Below are 21844 nucleotides of genomic sequence, written 5' to 3'. Positions count from 1 at the left end.
ATCAATCAGGATTTGTAAAGTGAGCTACTCACCCGCGAGGGTCTCAAGGAACTGAGGGGAGGGGGGAGGAGGAGGGTAAGGCAGCAGACCCGTTCAGCTGAAGAGCCAGATCTAGAGTCTTTCTGAAGGTGTTCAGGGAGGGGGCGTGCCTGATGTCTGCCGGGAGTTCATTCAATGTTTTGGCCGCGATGTGAGAGAAATATCTTCCGCTTGCTCTGGCTCTGTGGATGCGCGGGGTTCCCGTCAGTGCGAGGTTGGAAGATCGGAGGTTCCTTTTGGGTATGAGGAAGTTGATTCTGTTGGTGAGGCATTCAGGTCCGGTGTTGTGCAGGCATTTGTAGGCGTGGGTTAGGATTTTGAAGGAGACTCTTTCCTCCACGGGGAGCAAGTGGAGCCTACGTAGGTATGGGCTGATGTGTTTGTGCCGGGGGATGTCGAGGGCGAGTCTGTATCATCGGGAGTTTACGGAGTAGGGACGTGTTGATGCCAGCGCAGAGTGCGTTTCCATAGTCCAGTCTGCTCGTGATGAGTGAGTGGGTGGGTGACGGTCTTCCTTGACTCAGGGGGGGATCCACTTGAAAGTCTTGAGGAGGATTCGGAAGGTGTTGAAGCAGCTGGAGGGGACGGCGTTGACTTGTCGGTTCGTGGTGAGGGATGAGTCAAGTATGATGCGGAGGTTTTTGGGGTGATCGGTGGGAGGAGGGGGGGGGGAAAGGGAAAGAAAAACAAAAACAAAAAACAAACAAACAAACAAAATCGGTGGGCCTCCGAGGGCAGATGGCCACCAGGTGTTGTCCCATGCCGCGGATGTGGTTCCAAGGACGAGGACTTCCGTCTTCTCGGCGTTGAGCTTAAGGCAGCTGTTGGTCATCCAGATTGCTACTTCCTGCATCCCTTTTTGGAAGTGGAGTCTGGCGGTCATGGGGTCTTTGGTGAGGGAGAGGTTGAGCTGGGTGTCGGCGTAGGATACGATGTTGAGGCCGTGTTGTCGGACGATGGCTGCGAGGGGGGTCATGTAGACATTGAAGAGGGTTGGGCTCAGTGACGACCACTGTGGGACTCCACATGTGATGATCATGGGGTCGGAGAGGAAGGTTGGCAGTCTGATTCTTTGGCTTCTTCAGGTGAGGAATGATCAGATTCAGTCTAGGGCGGTTTCTTGAATGCCGGCGTCATGTAGTCTGGCGATAAGTGTATGGTGGGAGACTGTGTCGAAGGCTGCTGATAGGTCGGGTAGGATGAGGGCGACGGAGTGTCCTTGGTTCAGGAGGGTGCGGATGTCGTCTGTGGCGGCGAGTAGGGCGGTCTCGGTGCTGTGGTTTCTCCGGAATATGGATTGGGATGAGTCGAGGACGGTGTGGTCTTCGATGAACCGGGTTAGTTCCTTGTTGACTGTTTTTTTCTGCTACTTTGGCTGCGAAGGGGAGGAGCAAGATGGGCCGGCAGTTCTTGAGGTCGGTTGTGGGCATCTTGAGCAGGTGTGAGAAAGTGGGTTTCTGTTGCAGTAAACCCCCCCCTTTCTTTTTTTTGTTGCCAGACTACTGATGCTCTTTGACTTGATGTGCTCTGTGGCCCTGGCAATCAGGACCCCAGGGCCTTTGTTCCTTCCCTAAAAACTGTATTGAGGCCTAAACCCAATTGGCATCTCTGGCCACGTCAGCCCCTGGTAAATGGTACCCTAGGTACCCCGAGAAGGCCCCTAAGGACTGCAGCACTTATTGTGCCACCCTCAGAGGCACTGTGCCCACACACACACACACACACACACACACACACACACACACACACACACACACACACACACACACCTCTTGCAGGCTGAGTGTCTTGGTGCAGAACAAAACAGAGTCGACATGGCACACATCCCTGTGTGCCATGCCCACAAACACACTGCCCTGGCATACCTCAGTCACCCCTCTAGCTGGGTGCCCTATGCCAGTGGTGTGGGTTCAGGTGCACGAGCCCTGTACCCCTACAGTACCCAGGCCCATTCCTGGGCACTGTAAGTGCAGTGCTGCCATCAAGAGTATATGGTGCTGGGAAATCGTCATCACAAACTCCACAGCACCATGATGGCTGCACTGAAGACTGAGAAGTTTGGTATCAAACTTCTCAGCACATTAAACCCACACTGATGCCAGTGTGGGATTTAATGTAAAGTGCACGACATAGGGTAACTTAAAGTTGCCCCATGAAACTAACCAACAACCCCTGTCCTGACTAGGAGGCTGCATAGGCTGCCACCCAGCAGACATGTTGCTGGACCCCTGGGTAGAGAGCCATCCGCTCTCGTGTGTCTGCAACAATGCACATCCTGGGCGAGGTGCTAGGACTCCTCCCCCAGGATGGGCAGGGGAAGCTTCAAAGGGGGCCTTTGTGAGCTTCTCCAGGCCACTTGCTGTACTCAGCAACTGGCCCCCACCTGTTCAGACCCCCACTCTGGCGGGAAGATCGGCGGGAAAACCCAAGTGAGGAAAGGGGGTGTGCCAGCCTCTGCCAATCCCATCCCTCAGGTGGGGGAGGCGAGGTGAAGCACAACTCCGGGCTCTCGCAGCTTGAGGATGGGAGCCCTACTCAATCAGGACTAGGATCCTGCCCCCCTGCCGCTGGAGAGTGGCAAGATAGGGGGTGTACACACCACAGGGAAGGGACCCATTGGTCCCTGACCTTCACCTACCTGTAACGCCCCTAAATTTAGTATTTAGGGGCACCCTGAACCTTCCTTCCTCAGATCCCGAATCCGAAACAAGGAAGAAGAAGAAAGACGACCTGCCGTGCAGCTGCTAACAAGAGGACGACACCAACTGACTTGGCCCCAGCACTACAGGCCTGTCGACCCTCGAACCTGCTCCTGCTAAATCTCGGCGTCTCCAATGGTCAGCAACCTCGAAAACCCCGGAGGACCTGGCTGCCTTGCTCATCTACCAAGACTGGCACTCCCACGAGTAGTGGTCCTGCTCAACAACAAGCAACAGCCTCTGGTGCCAGCCAGGAACCGCAAATCCAGCACACACTGCACCCGCCGAGCCCGGCCTGTGCCTGAGTGAACAAAGACCACGAGGACGTCCCCCCGGCGACTGTGACCAAGAATCCAGCACTCAAGGACCCTCCTCGCCGCTCCGGACGACGCCTGCAGCCTCACAACCAGGGACCCCTCCAACCGCGACCAGCAGAGGGTACGATTCCAGACGCGAAAAGACACCCCCGCACCCGGCGCCTTGCGGCCCCCTGTGCCCAGCTCCTGGGTGCCTACCTAACCTACAGCTTCCCAACTTACCTCTCGAAAAGGTAGTCGCACCTGAAGAATCTCCGTCCCCGAGCTTGCAGCCTTTGTTGATCTTGCAGCTTCTCCATTGAAATACATTGAGCACCAGACGGCTCAAAACCATCCTGCACCCACCCACCCAAGTGCCCTTGGAAGTGCAACATCTATCCTATCTCACTTCCCCACTTGCCCTGTGTGAGTGGCCAGGAGCCCAGCTCCCACAGCCGCATGGCCTGCCTGCTAGCAGCCACCAACCAAAGGCCCCCTGCCCGCCATAGGCTAACACTGGGCCTAGCTCTCTCTGCACCCGGCTGCCCCTGTACCACAGAGGGTGTACCAACTGTACCTACCTGACCCTGGGAGACCCCTGGGTCTATACTTAGAACCTTAACTCTGCCAGTCGAGTACTTACCTGAAAGCCAATAACCTACATTTTCTCCATAGGGTAACATTGACTGGTTTCACTTGGAAATTCTTGTGTTGAGTTTTGAAACTTTAAAATATTTACTAAAAATCGCCCGATCAACAAAAACGAAAATACTCACCTGTTGTGAGAAAGTGGCTCTGTATATACTGTTCCTTAATAGGTACAGGGTGTACAGAGTCCACAGACCCCAAGGGTTTAACAGAGGTTAAAGTTAGATATAACCTTACTCTCCAAAGTGGTAGCCTGGTCGAGCAGTAAGGCAGTATCAGAGGACGTGTAAAGCATTTGTTGTACATACCCAGTCAGCAAATAGTTCCACACACTCAATAACTGAACTCTAGGCCAATGGTTTGTATATAAAAAATATATGCTTGTTTTATTTTAGAACCAACACTTGGAATTAAAATATACTTTCTCGACAGGAGATGTTTCATAAAAATACTTTTGTATATGCAATTGATTTTTAGTAAACAGTTACAAATAGTTGCAGTAGGCAACTCTATTTCTAAACACAATACATTGAGCTCAATGATAAATTCAAATTATATGCAACAGATTACTTTGTAGATTACTTTTGTAATTCCAGGCTTGGATCCTAGATCCAGTCCTGGGTCAGTTCTCAGAATCAGCTGTTGAAAGTCGACTTTGGTACTGTAATGATTATTAACTAATATTTAGCTATTTCAAAAGTGAGCAAATATTTCAGAGCAAACAATCAATGATTCCCTATGGAAGGAAATGTAGGTTACAGGTACAGTAGGTTATCGTTACTTTTGTAATCCAGTACTGGGCGTCTAGACTCAGTACTGGGATATTTATCCAAAACAGGTAAGTAATTACGTTTTCAGATGTTATACGATTTTTGAGGAATATTTAGACATTGCAGAAATCAACACTTAGAAGAAATTTCACAGAAAAGCAGTCAATGGTTTCCTATGGAAGAAAAAGGAGTTAAAGGCAAGTATAGTTGTGGGTACTTTTCAGAGTCAGTGCTGGGCACCAAGATCCAGCACTGGGAGTTCACCTAAGAGCAGGTGAGTAAATTCGTTTTTGGTACTCGGCTGATTTTTGGTGACTATTTTGAGTTTTGAAAAGTTCACAGTTGGAAGAATTTCCAAGAAAAAGCCAGTCAATGTTACCCTATGAGGAAAATGAAGTTAGCGGTTTAAGGGTAAGTACTCAACTGGCAGAGTTGAAGTTCTGGGCATAGACTCAGGAGTCCCCCAGTGTCAGGTAGGTACAGTCAGTTCACCCTCAGCGGTTTCAGGACGGCCGGGTGCAGAGAGAGTCAGGCCCAATGTTATCCTATGAGGGATAGGGGGGGCCTGGGTTGGTGGCTGCTGTCGGGCAAGCCACGCGGCTGTGGGAGCTGGGCTCCTGGTCACTTACTCAGGGCAAGTGGGGAAGTAGGTTAGAGTAGTTTTTTCACTGCCAGGGCCACTCGGGCGGCTGGGTGCAGGGTGCTTTTCAGCCATCGGGCGCTCAATTGGTTTCTATGGGAAATCTCCGGTTTGGAAAAAGACTGCATGCTCGGGGACGAAGACTCTTCAGGTGCCACCACCACTTTGAGGGGTAAGTTGGGTAGTTGAAGGATAGGTAGGTACCCCGGGATTGGGCACAAAGGGCCGTGGGGCGCCGGGTGCAGGGGTGCCTTTTGACATTGGAAATCTTACCCTCTTGTTGATCGCGGTTGGGGTGGCACTCTGTTCCGAGGCTGCAAGCTTCTTCAGGATAGTCGAGGGGGGTCCTTGGGTGCCGGACTCGGGGTCACAGTCGCCGTGGGGTCGTCCTCGTGGGTTTAGTTCACTCCGGCACCGGCCAGGCTTAGCGGGTGCAGAACGGGCTGGGATCGCGGTTCCGGGCTGCTGCCAGGGGTGAAAGGTCGGTTCTGAGTAGAGCCTCTACTCATGGGAGTCCCAGGGGATCAGAGTTCAAAGGTAGCCAGGTCCTCCAGGGTTTCTGAGGTTGCTGGCCACAAGAGATGCCGGGTTTGGAGCAGGAGCAAGTCCGAGGTCGACAGGCCGGTAGGGCTGGGGCCAAAGCAGTTGGTGTCTCCCTCTCCTTTGCAGCTGCAGGGCAGGTCTTCTTTTCTTCTCGCTCTTCTTGTAGTTTCGGAATCTGGAATCTGGAGAAGGAAGGTTCAGGGTGCCCCTAAATACTAGATTTAGGGGCGTTACAGGTAGGTGAAGGCCAGGGACCAATGGGTCCTTGTCCTGGGGTGGGTACACCCCCAATCCTGCCCCTCTCCTGTGGGAGGGGGGCAGTAGCCTAATCCGGATAGGGTAGGGCCTCCCATCTTCAAGATGGCGAGAGCCCGGAGATGTGCTTCACCTCGCCTCCCCCACCTGAGGGGTGGTGTGGGCAGGCTGGCACATCCCCTGTCCTTGTATGGGGTTTCCGGCCAAGCTTCCCGCCAGAGTGGGGGGTTGCAGTGGCCTGGGGAAACTCCTAGAGGCGGCAGGCCTTTGAAGCTTCCCTTTGCTCATCCTGGGGGAGGAGATCCATCACCTCACCCAGGATGTGCATTGTTGCAGGCCCGGGAGAGCAGGGGCTCTCCCACCCAGGGGTCCAGCAACGTGTCTGCTATGTGGCAGCCTGGGCAGCCTCAGAGCAGACGTGGATTGTAGGTTAGCTGTAGGAGGGCATCTCTAAGATGCTCTCTGTAGTGCTTGGTACATTAAATCTCACACTGGCATCAGTGTGGGTTTAATGTGCTGAGAAGTTTGATACCAAACTTCCCAGTCTTTAGTGTTGCCATTATGGTGTTGTGGAGCTCGTGTTTGATGAGCTCTCAGCACCATGTACTCTTAAATGGCAGCACTGCACTTACAGTGCCCGGGAATGGACCTGGGTACTGTAGGGGCACAGGACTCCTGCTTCTGTGCCCACACCATGGGCATAAGGCACCCAGCCAGAGGGGTGACTGACATATGCCTTGGCAGTGTGGGTGTTGGGCATGGCACACACAGATGTGTGCCATGTCGACTCTTCATTTTGTCCTGCACCCAGACACTCAGCCTGCAAAGGCAGTGTGTGTGTGTGTGTAAGGGTACAGGGCCCCTAAGGGTGGCACAATGAGTGCTGCAGCCCTTGGGGGTCTTCCCTGGTCACAAGGCCCTGGGTACCTAGGGTACCATTTACTAGGGGCTGACATGTGGCCAGGGTTTGCCAATTTGGAGTTTGTGTGTTTTAAGGAAGGAACATAGGCCCTGGGCACCTGATTGGCAGGAGTCCAGGGTACACTCAGTCAAAGTACATTCAGCAATTTAGCAAAAAGTGGGGGCATACCATGCAAGCAAGAGGGCACTTTCTCACACCTGTTATCAGGAGAGATCCCAGTGCTGGATCTTGGTGCCCAGCACGGACCTTGAAAAGTAATTACAACTGTACTTACCGATAACTTGATTTTCCTCCATAGGATAACATTGCCTGATTTTTGCCAGAAATTCTTCTAAGTGTCGATTTTTGAAACAAATATTCCTTACAAATCACCTGTGTAACAAAAACGATTTATTTCAACTGTTTACAGGAAATGCACCAGGGCCGAATCCAGGGTCCAACCCTGAGTAAGAAAATCATATGCAAAATAATTGAAATTGCATTTACTTAAAAATTCCCATTGAGCTCAATGTTATATAGTGTTTGAATTGTGTTGCCTATTGCAACAACTGTAACTATTGCATTTGAAAGTCTATTGCTTATTGAAAGTACTCAACTAGAGGATTTCATTCCGAGAAAGTATTTTGATACCTACTTGTGGTTCTAAAATCACTGTCCTCTGTTACTGCCTTACTGCTCGACCAAGCTACCACTTTAGAGAGTAAGGTTAGATCTAACTTTAGCCTCTGCCAAACCTCTGGGGACTGTGGACTCTGTGCACACTGAACCTTACTTTGGTGCAGTATATACAGAGCCACTTTCTTACAGCAGGGGCTTGACTTCTGCGCGTTTCCATTCGTCTGGGAAGGTGCCTGTTTCGAAGGAGGTGTTGATGATGTGTTGTAGTTTGGGTGCCATGGTGGCTCTGTGGTAGATGGGTGTGTGTGTGTGTGGGGGGGGGGGGGCGGGGGGGGGGGGTCCATGGGGGCTCTACAGTGGATGCCTTTCATGGTGTGCGTGTGTGTTGGGGGGGCAGGTGTCTGATGGGTGGTTGGCGAAGTTGTTGTAGAGGTTTTCGATCTTGAGGTGGAAGAAGGTTCCAAGCTTGTTGCAGAGGTCTTGGGACGGGGCGATGTCTGTGGCTTCGCTGCGGGGATTGGTGAGTTCCCGCATGCCGGTGAAGAGTTCTTTGGAGTTAGTGGAGTTTGCGAGGATTTTGTTGTAGAAAAAAAACTTTTGGTAGTTCTGATTTGGTTGTAGTAGTTCGTCATGGCATCCTTGTAGGTGGTGTGGTTTTCGGGTGTCTTGGCGTTTCTCCAGTTCTTCTCCAAGCGTCTGCAGGTGCATCTGGCTTCTTGGAGATCGGTGGTGAACCAGGCGGGATTCCTGGGGCGGTGTTTGTCGGTGTTGTGTAGCGGGGCGAGTTTGTCTGCGCAGTTGGCGATCCAGGTGTGGAGTTCTCTGGCTGCGGCGTTGGATGCCGGGGTGTAGTTGTATTGGGTGAGGGTTGAGTTTTCGTCTGTGACTTTGCTCCAGTTCCTATGTGGTGGGCGTCGGGTTGGTTTGGGTGCTTTCGGCTTGTCGACGGTGAAGTGTACACAGTGTTTGTCAGCCCATGGGGGTTGTGTTGTGTGGCTGAAGTGGACGCTTTTTCCTGCTGCGAAGATGGGGTCGAGGGTGTTTCCTGCCCTGTGTGTCAGTGCGGTGACGAGTTGCTTAGGTCCGAGGTTGTCCTGCAGGGTGGTAGAGTTTGGGTCGGTGGGGTTGTCGAGGTGGAAGCTCAGGTCACCGATGAGTATGTAGTTCATTGAGGCTATGGCGTGGGGTGCGATGAGGTCAGTGATTGTTGTGGCGAAGGGGGCCCCGGGGCCGGGGGGGTCTGTAGACAAAGATTCCACAGAGAGAGTGGAGTTGGGGCTGGTCTGGATCCAGAAGTGCAGGTGTTCGGCAGAGGGGAAGGTTTTACTGGAGGTGGCGATGGCGAGGCCCCCTCCCGGGTGGTTGAGGCGGTCCTTCCTCTGGATCTTGTATCCTTCTGAGATGGCATTGCTGATATCGAGGCCAGAGGAGGCGTTGGTCCAGGTCTTCGTGAAGAAGGCAATGTCTGGCGAGAGAGAATTGAGTAGGTTCCAGATCTCCAAAGTTATATTAAGAAAATGTTATTTTTATTCTTGAGTCATGTGTACCATTTATTCACTGTGTGTATAATGCAAATGTCTAACACTCCTCTCTGATATGCCTAAGGCTGCTCAACCACACTACCCCTTAAGAGAGAACTTTGGGAATGCAAGAGCAAGACCCTGTCCACTTATAAGTGATACCTGGACTGTTTGCACAGTATACCTCTGTATTCCCTGCTCCTACTGGCCTGCACTCCGTAGTCAGCTTGTAGCCCATTCTGGCCTCCCCTCCATGGTCAGCTTGCCCTTCGTGGTCTCCACCCCCACCCTCTTTCCCCCATGCCCTCCGTTCTCCATCTGCATTTCCCTGCCTCCTCCCACCTGCCCTTTGTGGTCAGTTTGCTGCCCCTGCCGGCCTGCCCTATGGTCAGCTTGGTTCCCCTGCTCTCCATTCTCAGTGTGTGTGCCCCTGCACCCTCCATCCTGTACTTCGCAATCTGTTATCCTGCCATTTGCTTGTTCTCATTCTAGCTTTCTAGAGCACCAACCGTAATTTCCATAGCAAAAAGAAACCCCTGGTTTTGTTCATTTGATTCTAGTAGTTTACAAGAATACAGTGGGATGCTGAAGTATCAAACTAGGAAGTTAATGGTCAGAATGCTGCAGGTATTGAAAACACGTTTCACTCTACATGTCAGAATGTTTTACTAACATGAATGAGAAATACATTTGAGAACTCAAAAACGTGTCCTCCTTTTAGCTTGCTAGAGGAGTAACAATTCAATGTCAAAATGAAACCCCACATTTTGTTTATGTCTAAGTTCTACAGCTCGGACTCCAAGTTGTCTTCAGGTGTGCTACACTTCTATCATAAATACAGAATGTTACGGTGAGAGGCTACTGGCATATCAGCTGACTGCGACTGCTGCTGTTGGAAGTACATGCTTTATCAGACGTTTTCACAGAGTTGAGGAAGAAACATTTGGAGCACCTTTCAGAATCTCTGAGAAAATCATGAAATTAAAGGGTTTTCTTTCACACGTGATTCTTTACATCCCAGCAGAGGGTCAGCATTTCTCACCAGGCAAAAATCACCTTAGAGTACACCAGAATTCCTAAAATTACCACCAACAAATGATTTAAACTTTGACTAAAATCGGTTATCACCCTTTATATGCTCCTTTCAGTGGCCGTCAATACTTGGCGTTCACTACAAAGTATTTCAATGGGGACTGTGTCCCCGTGTCTTCCAAGTCGGCTGATGGCTTCACATGATGTTCATAATGTGACCAGACAATCAAGGGGTGGTGGCGGTCGCTTAAGCCCCACCACCATGGCCCTTAGGGTTCCGGGTGTGCTCACTTAGCATCCTTAACCCCTTCTGTGCCTATGACGAGCTGGACTCGTCATGGAGCACAGTCGCCATGTGCCCATGACGAGTCCCGCTTGTCATGACACCCACCCACGGGGGGGGGAAGCGCTGGCGCTCCCCCCGTGAGTGGTCGATCCGTTTGTTTTTTTACTGGGAAGGCAGGGGAAAACCTTCCCCTGCCTCCCCCCGCTCCCCCCCACCCTGCGTCATCAATGATGTCAGCGCGCGAGCCGCGCTGACGTCATTGGAGGTTTCCCCTTTGTTCTCCGACGCGCAGGAAGCCATTTGCTTCCTGCCTCCCCCACGCCCCCCCCACCCTGCGTCATCAATGATGTCAGCACGCGAGCCGCGCTGACGTCATTGGAGGTTTCCCCTTTGTTCTCCGACGCGCAGGAAGCCATTTGCTTCCTGCGCATCGGAGAAGAAAGAGGTAAGTTTTGGGGCTGGGGAGGGGGGATTTCATTGAAAGAGGCATCGAGGGAAAGGAAAGGGTTTTCCTTTCCCCCGATGTCTCTTTTATGCATTCCTGCTGCACGATCGTGCAGCAGTAATGGCCACTAGCGCCAGGGATTTTTTTCTTTTTTCTATTTTCTGCTAAGTGACCTACTTGCAGCACACTTCGGACCCAAGATAGAGTATGCTGCTGATTTCCTATCTGGGTCTGCTTTTGAAAACAATGCAACTGCTGGATTGCCCAGTACTAGAGATTTCCACAGCAGCAGTTTCCGCAACAACGTATGGAGGAATGCCCCGTCCTCAAGAAATCAAGGTTTACAAGGTTGGGCATCGAGATACAGTGATCTCAAAGAAAATTCTAGACTTTTTTTTGGAAGTCAGGAATGAGCCCCGCATACATATTAAAAGAGTCCTTCGCAATCACAAAATCATACCGCCTAGTGGTAGAAATAGCCGATCTTCCTCACGAAGGCCATCTTGGTATAAATATTAGAAAAAACAGAAGTACTTACTTTTAGGTTTGGGTTTGTTTGGGGGAGCCAGGTAGCAAGGAGGAGGAGGAGAGCAAGGATTTGTGGGTGATACAGGCATTCTTGCAGATAGATCTTGCCTCGATGGGAAGCCAACGGAGGGTGGATAAAATGGATGCTATGTGGTCGCTTCTTTTTGCCCCATATATGGAACGAGCTGCTGAATGGAGAACATATTTACGGGAGGCAGGTGGGATTTGTGCAGGCCAGTAAGAAGAGAATTGCAGTAGTCCAATCTGGAGAGAGAGAACCAGCGATTGGACCAGGGTTTGAAGGCCTTGCTCCGGGAAGAAGCGCCAAATCCCCCAAAGAAGGCGCAGGAATGGATGTGGGAGAGTAGATTGAGTTTTTAGTCGAGTATGACACTAAGGGATTGTGCGCTGTCAACAATGATGGATTTTTTTGTTAAGTAGATTCTTCTGATCCATCCATGATAGAGAAAGTGAGGAGGAGAGGAGGAGGAATTCAGTTGGAGGGATTCAGAATCAGTAGATGAGTTAACATCCAGTTTTGAATGGATTCGAGAGTAGAGTTTAGGATTGAGAGATCGTGAGTGGATGTGTCTGCCCCACAGGGGGGGAGGGGGGCAGATTTTTAATTTACTATTCCATTTGTTGTTTGGGGGAGCAGCCCCTTGGACAAGGGTCGCTCCCCTTTATGGGAGGATGATTGTGGCCATTTCTGCACTCTTTGGGTGGAAGGATAGCAGTATGTTTTTAAGCCCATCTGCCCCCAAGGGGGACAGAAGCCACTAGACACCTGTGTTTTTAAAATTTTTGTGTTGGGGAGTGGCCGCAAGGGTTGCTCACCTTTTACGGGAGTGAATATTTAATTTATACTCTTAGGTCCACCTACCCCTTATCTTTGTTGGTGGATTGTGTGTGGATTGGTGCATTACATACATATGTGACACTAATGTTTTTTCTCCTTTTTATTCTAGTCTAAAGCTTTTGATTCCTGTTTCGATAGTGGTCGTTCTGCAGTTTTGTGTAGTTGCATTTTTTTGGTAAGAATTTTGTTGTTGTATTTACTCCAAAATGAGTAATATTGTAATGTTTGAATGAAGTTTTTTGTAAGTGATGTCATAATGGCAGCATATTTAGTGAAGTGTTTTGAGCATGAAATTCTTTGCGATGTGTTTTGCATGGTCTTATGTGTAATTTTTTTTCTCTTTCTTTTTTAGTGGGATATTGTTGATCCAGACTGAGTCTGTGTAGAGTAGGTGGTGGTGAGTAGTTTAGCTGTTTCTGGCAAGTGAGTGGTATCGTTTTGGAGTATATATATGTGTTTTTGATAAAGTTGCTTTTTGTGTATTACTTATTATACAAAGTGTTTGTTGTTGTTGACTTGTTTGACAAGTTACCTTTATTAGTAAGCATTATGGCTAGCCGTAGAATGACTGCTCAACAGGTGGTGGGTATGCTTCTTGAATCTTCCTCTGAGCATGATTATGAGACTAACAGTGCGTCTGAGGGAGAGGAGGGAGGGGAAGATTCTGGCAGTGAGTTTTCTCTCCACATGGAATCATCGGATGATGAAGGTACTCTCAGTGCAGATGAAGGTACTCTTGTTGTGGAAGAAGCAACTCTCAGTGTGGATGAAGTGCCTGTTTTAGAGGAGGAAACTGCTGTGCCGATGGTGCAAGAGGCCTCTGGATTGCAGTCTGAGGCTGCTAGGCTTCCTACTGGAAGTGCTGGACTTTGGGTTGATCCAAACATGGTGCAGCCGGTGTTGCCTGCCTTTAGCGGTGATGCAGGGTGTAGAGTGGATTATGAACCTTTTTTGCCTATACAGTTTTTTCAGTTGTTGTATGCCTACCCACACAAGTGAGGTACCATTTTTATTGGGAGACTTGGGGTAATTCAGATTTGTAAAGCACCTGTTATTACCTATTGAATTTTGATGCATTTCTGCCTTCCAAATGAAAGACTTTGTGTAAAAAAGAAGTCATTTTGAAAAATGACCGATCATTCTCATGCTAGTATGAGTATTCCCATTTTCGAAAATGTGCAAATATGTACTGTTTCTAAACTCTATAATTTGTTCCCATTTTAGAAATACATAGGTGTCTTTCATACCGATTTTTCCATTTATACATTTTCCCACAATAATTGCTATATACCCGGAACATAATAAAAAAACATTGCAAATTGCTGCTCAGTTTTTGACTCTGGGTTCTTCGGTTTCTTGGTGAACCTACAAGTCCTATATATCCCTACAACCAGTACGGTCCAGCGGATGTAACGGTATATATTGCTTTCAAACAGCGGTCATAATTAGAAGAAGTTACAGGTGAAAACGTTGACACAAAAGGCTGTTTTTTTCAACTAATTTTCAATTTTTCCTATATTCAACTGTTACTTTCTATAAAGAAACCTTGATGGATCTACACAAATGACCCCTTGCTGAATTCAGAATTTTGTCTACTTTTCTAAAATGTATAGCTTTCCAACATCCATTATTACGTTCACACCCATTTCTACCATTAACTAGAAGGAGGTTGAAAGCACAAAAAAATAGCAAAAATAGGCTATGTCCCAGAAAAATGCCAAAACCGTGTAAAAAATGTTGGTTTTCTGTCAAAAGTTTGTCATTCCCTAAAAGCTGGGAAAATGGTGATTTCAGCCCCACAAACCCTTTTTTGATAACATTTGCAGGGGAAAACCCCGACGCTTTCATTTGCAGCCCGTTTTTCCCATTTTCCCCCCCCAAAAACAAAATGTTGCTGTATTCTGGCACATTTCTGTGACCACTCCAGGGGAATCCACAAACCCCGAGTACCTTTAGAACCCCCATGATGTTGGAAGAAAAGGACGCAAATTTGGCGTGGATACCTAAAGTGGTCAAAAAGTTATAGGGGCCTCATCGCGCACTACCCCAAATAGCCAAAAAAAGGCTTGGCACAGGAGGGGGGAAAAGGCCTGGCAGCGAAGGGGTTAAACAGTTTTTAAATAAAATTTTCAGGAAGAAGGGACCATGTCCTGGAGTTCTGTAATTGCTGTCACAACATATTGTTCAGGTTATGGCCATCCAATCATGATGACTAAGCCCACTTTAAAGTGGTAAACAAGAGCATCTCTGGACACTAACACTCAAAATATCACTACCTTTTTAACCTCTTCATGGGCACCACTTAAAATGTGAGTGTCTTGAAAATAGCTTAACACCAAATAACAAGCATTGGCATAGCAAATAGGTCTCGTCTTAGGGACCTTTTAAGTGTTTAGCCATGCAGCACATTATCAGCCAGTGTCAGCGCAGGGTGAGCTATAGTGCACTACCACAGTCACTAGAGGTTCCTGGATAGGAATATATAGCGCTGGGTGGACTATGTTGCACCACCACATGCCGTTACTTGAGGTCCCTAGAGAGCCGGACTTCAGCTCGGAGTTGCATGCGCGCTGACTCAGCGAGACCTAAAAACCTCACATACCATTCTCCTCTGCAGCTATCGGGGGCAAAGCATGAATAGGAAAAACATGGTCACCCAGTCCGCAGGACAAAAGTGATGTTCTTGATGAGAGAATCAAGCCATGTGCGTGTCAGTGTACACACAAAGCCATTCCGCAGAGAAAGCTGAAGACAGGCGACTTAAGTAATGACCACATTTTATTTAGATTTGTAAGCTAAATGCTCGAATAAATCGAGGGAAAGCCATTCTACATGGATGAAAAAGCAGCGGGACAGGAAGAGATGGGCACCGAGTGGATGAGGAAACATAAGTGAAACATTAAAAGACCAAAGAAAGCAAGCAGAATAGAAGAGGATAATAGGGTAACTGGACCATTAACTTTTGGGCGTACGAGAAAACAAAACGCTTTTCTAAAAGTTATAGATTTCAAACGAATGGCAAACGAAAGAATCTCGCTTAACTACTAAGCAGTACATTGCGGAGAAAGGTGACATTAATGCATTTCAAGGAGATTCCGATTTGGGATTTGAAAGATGTGGATAGTGTTCCTTTGTATCCACGATTCACTTCTTTTGAATTACAGGGAACTGTTTCAACAAACCTTGGCAATGAAATAATATAATTTCATGCGCAAGATTGCTTTTGTGCTATGACTGTACACCTGCCAACTCGTGCAGTCGCCACTGAGACTAACAGCAAAACAACATTAGAACAAGCTAATGGCTGTGGAAAGAAAATAGGACAAATGCAAAACATGCTACTGCATAAACTTGGCAGTCATACGCTTGCAATACAAAACAATTTTTTTTTTAAATTTAACCATACCAAAAGCACAGGTGGTTCCTACTAGGCGGGTGTACATACAACCTGTGGAGAAACCCTTGGCACATAGCAGGAAAATATAATTCATTTGTGCAAACAAAAGAGCTTTTGACTTCAAGTTGTAACCTGAAACAAGTTTAAAAACAAAAAGAATGAGAAAAAGTATAAATAGTAAAAAAAAAAAAAATTTAAAAAAAAACATTGTCGCCCAATTAAAGTATTGGCACACCGGCCATATCCCAGAATTAGGTTACTTTTTAGGTGTATGTACACATGGTGAACTAAATGCCATCAATCACAGTGCAAGAGAGCCAACGGCGGATGTGGGCTGACCCCCTGCCTCATGTATGCTGTGGCAAGTGAAAACAAAATCTGAACAGTTAGAACTGACCACTGGATGAAGTGAGCCTACACAAAGCCCATTCATGTATATGTAGTGATGCACATATATTTTGAATGTATTCATTTTGTTTCTTACACAAGGGTGGTTAAACAGCTAACACTTTCTATAGGCCAACCCTAAACAGATTGGTAGGACATAGTAAAAATAAGAAAAAAAACACAAGCATTGCCAAAGCCAGCAGATTTCACTTTTTTGCCACAGCTTTTGTGTTGACCCCATAAATGGCTTTGCCAATATTGGATACTTTTATAATGCACTGCAATTGGCCAAGGCAAATGATAATGTTTGAAGTATAGAAAACAGTTGTATATGCTTTCAGGATTGGCTGCCACACTGCGGCACTGAACACTAAAACATACCACAATGGCCACATGCAAAATATATCAAACTTGGTTTTCGATCACTTTTTAAACTCTCAAAAAAATTGTTGCCACAGAGCATTACATTGTGAAAATTAAAAAAAAAAACAATTAGGGCAAAAAAGGAGAAGGTGGGTGGGGAAGGAACATAAAGTGCAGAGGCAAATGGTAGGTGTTAAAAAACAATTAGCAAAAAACGGTTGGGTTGGGGAGAACAGATGGGGGTTAGAGAGCAACACAGCACAGGGGTAGGGGCTTGAATGGAAAATTAGCACACAGGTGAAAGAGCAAGAAAATGCATGCACTGCCAAGGAGCTCTAAAAGCACAGAAAAAAGTTGATCCCAGCGTGTAAGCTGTGGAAGGATACAAGTCACCCAATCAAAAAGATGGTAAAGAACTATGCGCCTGGGAGATACAAACACAAGAACAGAATGGAAAGCAATATGAAGCTCCCAAATGTTACTGACAAAGCCAACCAATAATATGCAATAGGTTGACCCAAATCCCACTGGAAGTCCTGGTATTTGTCAGCAATAGGTTCAGCGATCGGTCGTTCAACACCATACAGCAATAAGCTGATGCTGCAGAAAATATTGACAGGGAGTCTGGCTTCTAAATCACAGTGCAACAAGGCCTATTGGCTTTGTTGGCTTTTCCAATGCTGTTTCAAGTCTCTCTTACAGACTATTTGTAAGAGTATAAGAGGGAACTATAAACAGCATTGGCAAATTCAATAGGTCTGGTTCGCATTGGGTTCTTTTTTTTTTTTTTTAAACCAGACCCACATGCTTTGCAAGTGTTGGTCTCATTTATGCTGAACACCAGCAGCAGGGCTCCTCCAGGTGCTCTAGCTCACTGAGCAATGACCACAGCAGGATCTTAGCACAGTCACCACAGCAGGTAGAGACCCCCCTGAAGCACACAGCTGTAGCAGGGGAAAAGACCCTTTAGGGTGAGGCTCGCACTTCGGTCTTGACAAAAACAACAAATTTCTCATGTAGAAGCCATTTTTTTTTTTTAATTGCTCTGCGTAAAGCGGGCCTTGGGCCTTCACCACACGCAAGCCTGGCCTTTAACCCAGTGACAAACCACCATGCAACAGCAGGCAGGACAACGCTATTCGAGAAAATAGTGCTCAGAGGCTTTAATTAAAGCCTCCTGAATAACAATGCACGTAACAGGGGGTGTCTTCATGGAAGGTTACACAATGAGACATGGCGGTACTAAGAAGGGACTACTATGCCTATTGACCAATGAAAAACCACAAGATACAGTGGACAATGGCAAGCCAATTACAAATATGGGCGAAGAGTGGGAGGAGCTTTAAGTTCATACCTGAATACAGCATGCCTCGCAGAACTGCGCCAGTGCTGCCCAGGCTCGACATAAAAAACATGCTTTCGGAATAAAGGTCTCACCTTCTGCCAAATATGGTGTAATTCCATTCAGTCATTTTTTATGTATCTGTTCTCAAAATTTGTTATGGAAAAATCAACATTTTCAGACTGCCCCCCTCCCCCCTTGCTTGGCTCCTCTTTACGGATCACAACTAGGCCTGATCAAAATTGTTATTACGTCACAGTAATTGCGGTAACTTCGCGTCACCAGTGTAACGCAAAATCACAGACAACTACACAATTACTCACATTTACACACTGAGGAGTAATTTACGACAAATCACAGCTGCTGCTATTCTACTGCATTTAGCTCTAAGAAAGGCTTATGCTCCTCTCACAATGTAATATTATCTTCAATAATTTCGGTGAAATTTCGTATCATTACGCTATAGCAAATTATGCACAACCCTAATCAAGACAAAACGTTCTAATATGGAGCTGGAGTGGGCAAACGTTTTGGAAGGTTTGGTGAAGATTCGTCAAACTGCACCAAGGTGATCAGTGAAATAAAAAAAATAAAAACTCTTCCTATGGAAACTGACCTAACTAGAACTACACAGTGGCAAGTGCCACTGTGTGTTAAGACAATAGCTCTTTGACAAACAGCTAAAGGCATCTATAGGAGAGACAAAATAGAATATTATACATATACATCTCTCTCTCTCTCTCCCTCCATCCATCTCTCTCCCTCCATCCATCTCTCTCCCCCTCTCTCTCTCCCTCCATCTCTCTCCAACTCTATAAGACGTTTGCCTCGCGGCTAGTTCCCCACCTGGCCGCCATGTATATCGAATCCTTCGAGCAGGGCTTTATCTGTCCTTCCCTCCGGGAGGCCATGCTCACGCTGCTGCTCAAGCCGGACAAACCTGCTGACCTCTGGGATTCTTATCCGCCTCTCTCCTTAATTAATATCAATAACAAGGTGTTCGCCAGACTGTTGGCCTCTCGTTTGCTCCCTCCTTTGCCTCTCATCGCACTCCCTGATCAATCAGGTTTCATTCCGGGCCGTGCCACTTCCAATAATCTCAGGACGATCTTCTCGGTCCTCCACCAAATGAATCCCGGCCTCCCCGCTGTGGCGGCTCTTCTCGATGCCACAAAGGCATTCAACACGCTTGAGTGGCCCTTTCTCTTTTTTCTCTTGCCATACCTGGGTTTCAGTAACACCTTCCTCCGAAATTTTTTGTTACTTTATACAAATCCGTTACTCCGCCTCCGGCTCAATGGTCAGGTGTCGAACCCCATGGTGATCAAGCGTGGTACCCGACAGGGCTGTCCCCCCTCCCTCCCATGCTCTTCGCGATCGAGCCTCTCGCTGCCCGGCTTCGGCAACATCCCACTCAGAGGGGCATTGGATTCTCGTCCCGCTCTCTCCTCGTTTCAATGTACGCGGATGACGTAACGCTGTATGTCCGCCACCCTCAGGACAACCTCAGCCCGCTCGTGCGAGAAATCATACGATTTGGAGGATTGTCCGGCATTCAGGTCAATTGGAGCAGGTCGATATTGTTCCCTCTCACCGACGCCAGCCACCCGTTTCCTTTCAAGTGGGCGTCCGGACCCACCCGCTATTTGGGTATCTGGCTCAGTAGGGATTTGGACGACCTCTGGAGGGCAAACTTTGGCCGCGCGGTGGACTGGCTCGAATCCAAAATCCCGCATTGGAATCGGCTCCCACTGTCCCTTGCGGGACGCATTGCAATAGTGAAAATGGTGGTCCTCCTGAAATTTCTATCTTTTCCTGAATGTTGCCATTCCTCTCACCGCCCACTTCTTCCGTCGGCTTCGTTCCCTACTCATCTCCCTTGTCTGGGCCGGCAAGCAGCCCCGGATTGCCTACGATATCCTCACCCTTCCCATGTCCATGGGCGCTCCAGATTTCCAACTGTACGCCTTCAGCGCCCAGGCTAGTTTTTTACACTTTTGGGACCACCCCGCTCCTTACCATCCGCACGTCGCTGTCGAGGCTGACCTAGCAGCCCCATGGCCATTGTCCACTGCCCTGTTTTGCGCCGATACGCCGCCCCCGTGGGGAAGTCGACACAGTCGAGACCCTGCGCTGGGCCTGGCAGGGGCTACGCCATCTTTCTAATGTCCCCGTGCTGTCGGCCAAGTACATGCCAATCCTGCGTCATCCTGCCTTCCCTACTTAGCAGCCGACAGGCATGTCCAAACATTAAACACGCCTGGGACACTGGCAGATCTCTACCCTGGGGACACCTTCTACTCTATCCCAGCCTACTCTGGTCAGCTGGAGACTGCTTTTCTACCAGCTTCGAGCCATCTGCAGGGAGATCCATCCCACATTCCCCCGACCCCCGCTGCTCACCCTGGACTTCATATATACATCCCCCACCCCCCGCAAGCTGGTGACCAAACTATATACCTTAACCTTGTCGACCTCTTCCACCGAGTGCGCACGAAAGACATGGGGCGCGGAACTCAGAGTGGACATCCCCCAGGCTGACTGGCTTTACTGCAGCAATCAGACTAAGAAACTGTCCCCTAACTATAGTCTCCGCCTGATACACTTTAAATGCTTACACAGACTCTATCGCTCCCCCGTTCAGCTACACAAGGCGGGCCTCATACCCAATGACCACTGCATGCGTTGCTCTGCCCCCGCGGCGGATTTCACCCACCTCGCCTGGCTGTGCCCTGCCGTGTCCACCTTCTGGCAGGAGGTCTTCGCTGCCATCTCCGAGATTATCTACACCCAGGTCGACCCGCCCCCCGCTATGCCTGCTAGGATTTGTCAAGTTCTGCCCGGATGCTACCCACCGCTTGGGCCGTAGACCAGCACCCAAGTTCACTCACTGGCTGGAAGACGCCTCGAGATGCCGGACCCTTCTCTCCGAGTTCTGGGAGCTCATGCCCGCAAGGTCCGGCCCCCCTGACATAGGGGGGCCCCCCTCGTCACATACCTTCAATCCCGCCCCCGGCCTAGCCAAGCTGCCTCTCCTGTGCTCCGCGCCGGCACTTCGCCCGCGGCGGCCGTGAGTGCTGGTCAGTAACTGCTCTTCCTTAGGTCCTCCACCCTCCTTTCTCTGGGTTGGTCTGGCCTCCTCTCTCATGGGGCAGTTACTGCCTCCCGTGCCTTACCCCTCCTCCCCTGCTCTTTGCCATGATGTTCGGGTTGCCAGTTCCCCCAGGGTGGGTTGCCAGCCTTCTGATTGTGCCTTGGAACCTGCCTTATGTGTTATGCTGTTACGAATTCCTGCACTTAATGTATTTTTTTCATGTGTAAGCAGCAACTTACATGTACAAAGACTTGAATGTATGTATGCAGTGTACCATGTCCGTGTAATTGCAGCAATAAAGGTTTTTTGAAAATTAAAAAAAAAAAAAAACTCTATAACCATCTCCCTCCCTCTCCCTCCCTTCCCTCTCCCTCCATATATCTATGTATACATGTACAGACACACATCTGTACCAGACTTTTTCAAAAAGGAAAGCCTAGAGCAAACACTAAACAATCAAAACACCTATAGAGGCATTAAGGTGCACAGTCAACAAAAGAATCACGTTCAGGCTCCTCACCCACGCACACAAAGCACTCCACAACGCCGGACCTGAATACCTCAACAGACGCCTCCCGTTCTACACTCCAACCCGCCAGCTCAGCTCCGCCACCCTCGCCGCCATCCCACGGATCTGCAGAACAACCACCGGAGGAAAATCGTTCTCCTACCTGGCCGCCAAGACATGGAACTCCCTCCCCGCCCACCTACGTCTGACCCAGGACCACATCACCTTCAGGAGACACCTCAAGACCTGGCTGTTCGAGCAGTAGCAGCACCGCTCCCCCTCCCCCCCTCCCCCCAGCGCCTTGAGACCCTCACAGGTGAGTAGGTGCTCTATAAATTTCTTGATTGACTTGAAGACTTCATTAGAGGTCCTCAAGCACTTTACACAATGTAGAGAATGGTATAAAAGATACAGTGAATGAATTGCTTCATTTTAATGGGTTTTAGGTGAAGGAAGCAGTAAGCAAATTTAAGTAAGAATGAAAGTGTTGGCACACAATATAGGTTTCACAAGTGTTTAACATCCATGAACAAATAACAGTATTCCACGAAATCCGTTGCTGCCAAAGGATGGTATGATTTTTATGTCCAATAATAATAGTGATACGCTTATATCTGTACACACAAGTTCTTTAAACCTTTGGGATAAAGTAA

At 48.6% G+C, this 21844-nt stretch overlaps 1 protein-coding gene across 2 annotated transcripts in view; it reads right to left on the bottom strand.

Annotated features, from left to right (window-relative positions):
- The window catches only part of DGCR8 (DGCR8 microprocessor complex subunit), a 288096-nt gene that overhangs the window by 208497 nt on the left and 57755 nt on the right, over positions 1-21844 (bottom strand). The gene's annotated exons all lie outside the window — the stretch shown is intronic.

This window comes from Triturus cristatus, chromosome 11 (genome assembly GCF_964204655.1).
Source record: "Triturus cristatus chromosome 11, aTriCri1.1, whole genome shotgun sequence".
NCBI classification, from domain to species: domain Eukaryota; kingdom Metazoa; phylum Chordata; class Amphibia; order Caudata; family Salamandridae; genus Triturus; species Triturus cristatus.
The sequence above is the reverse complement of the archived record's forward strand: the minus strand, read 5'-3'. Positions and strand labels throughout refer to the sequence as shown.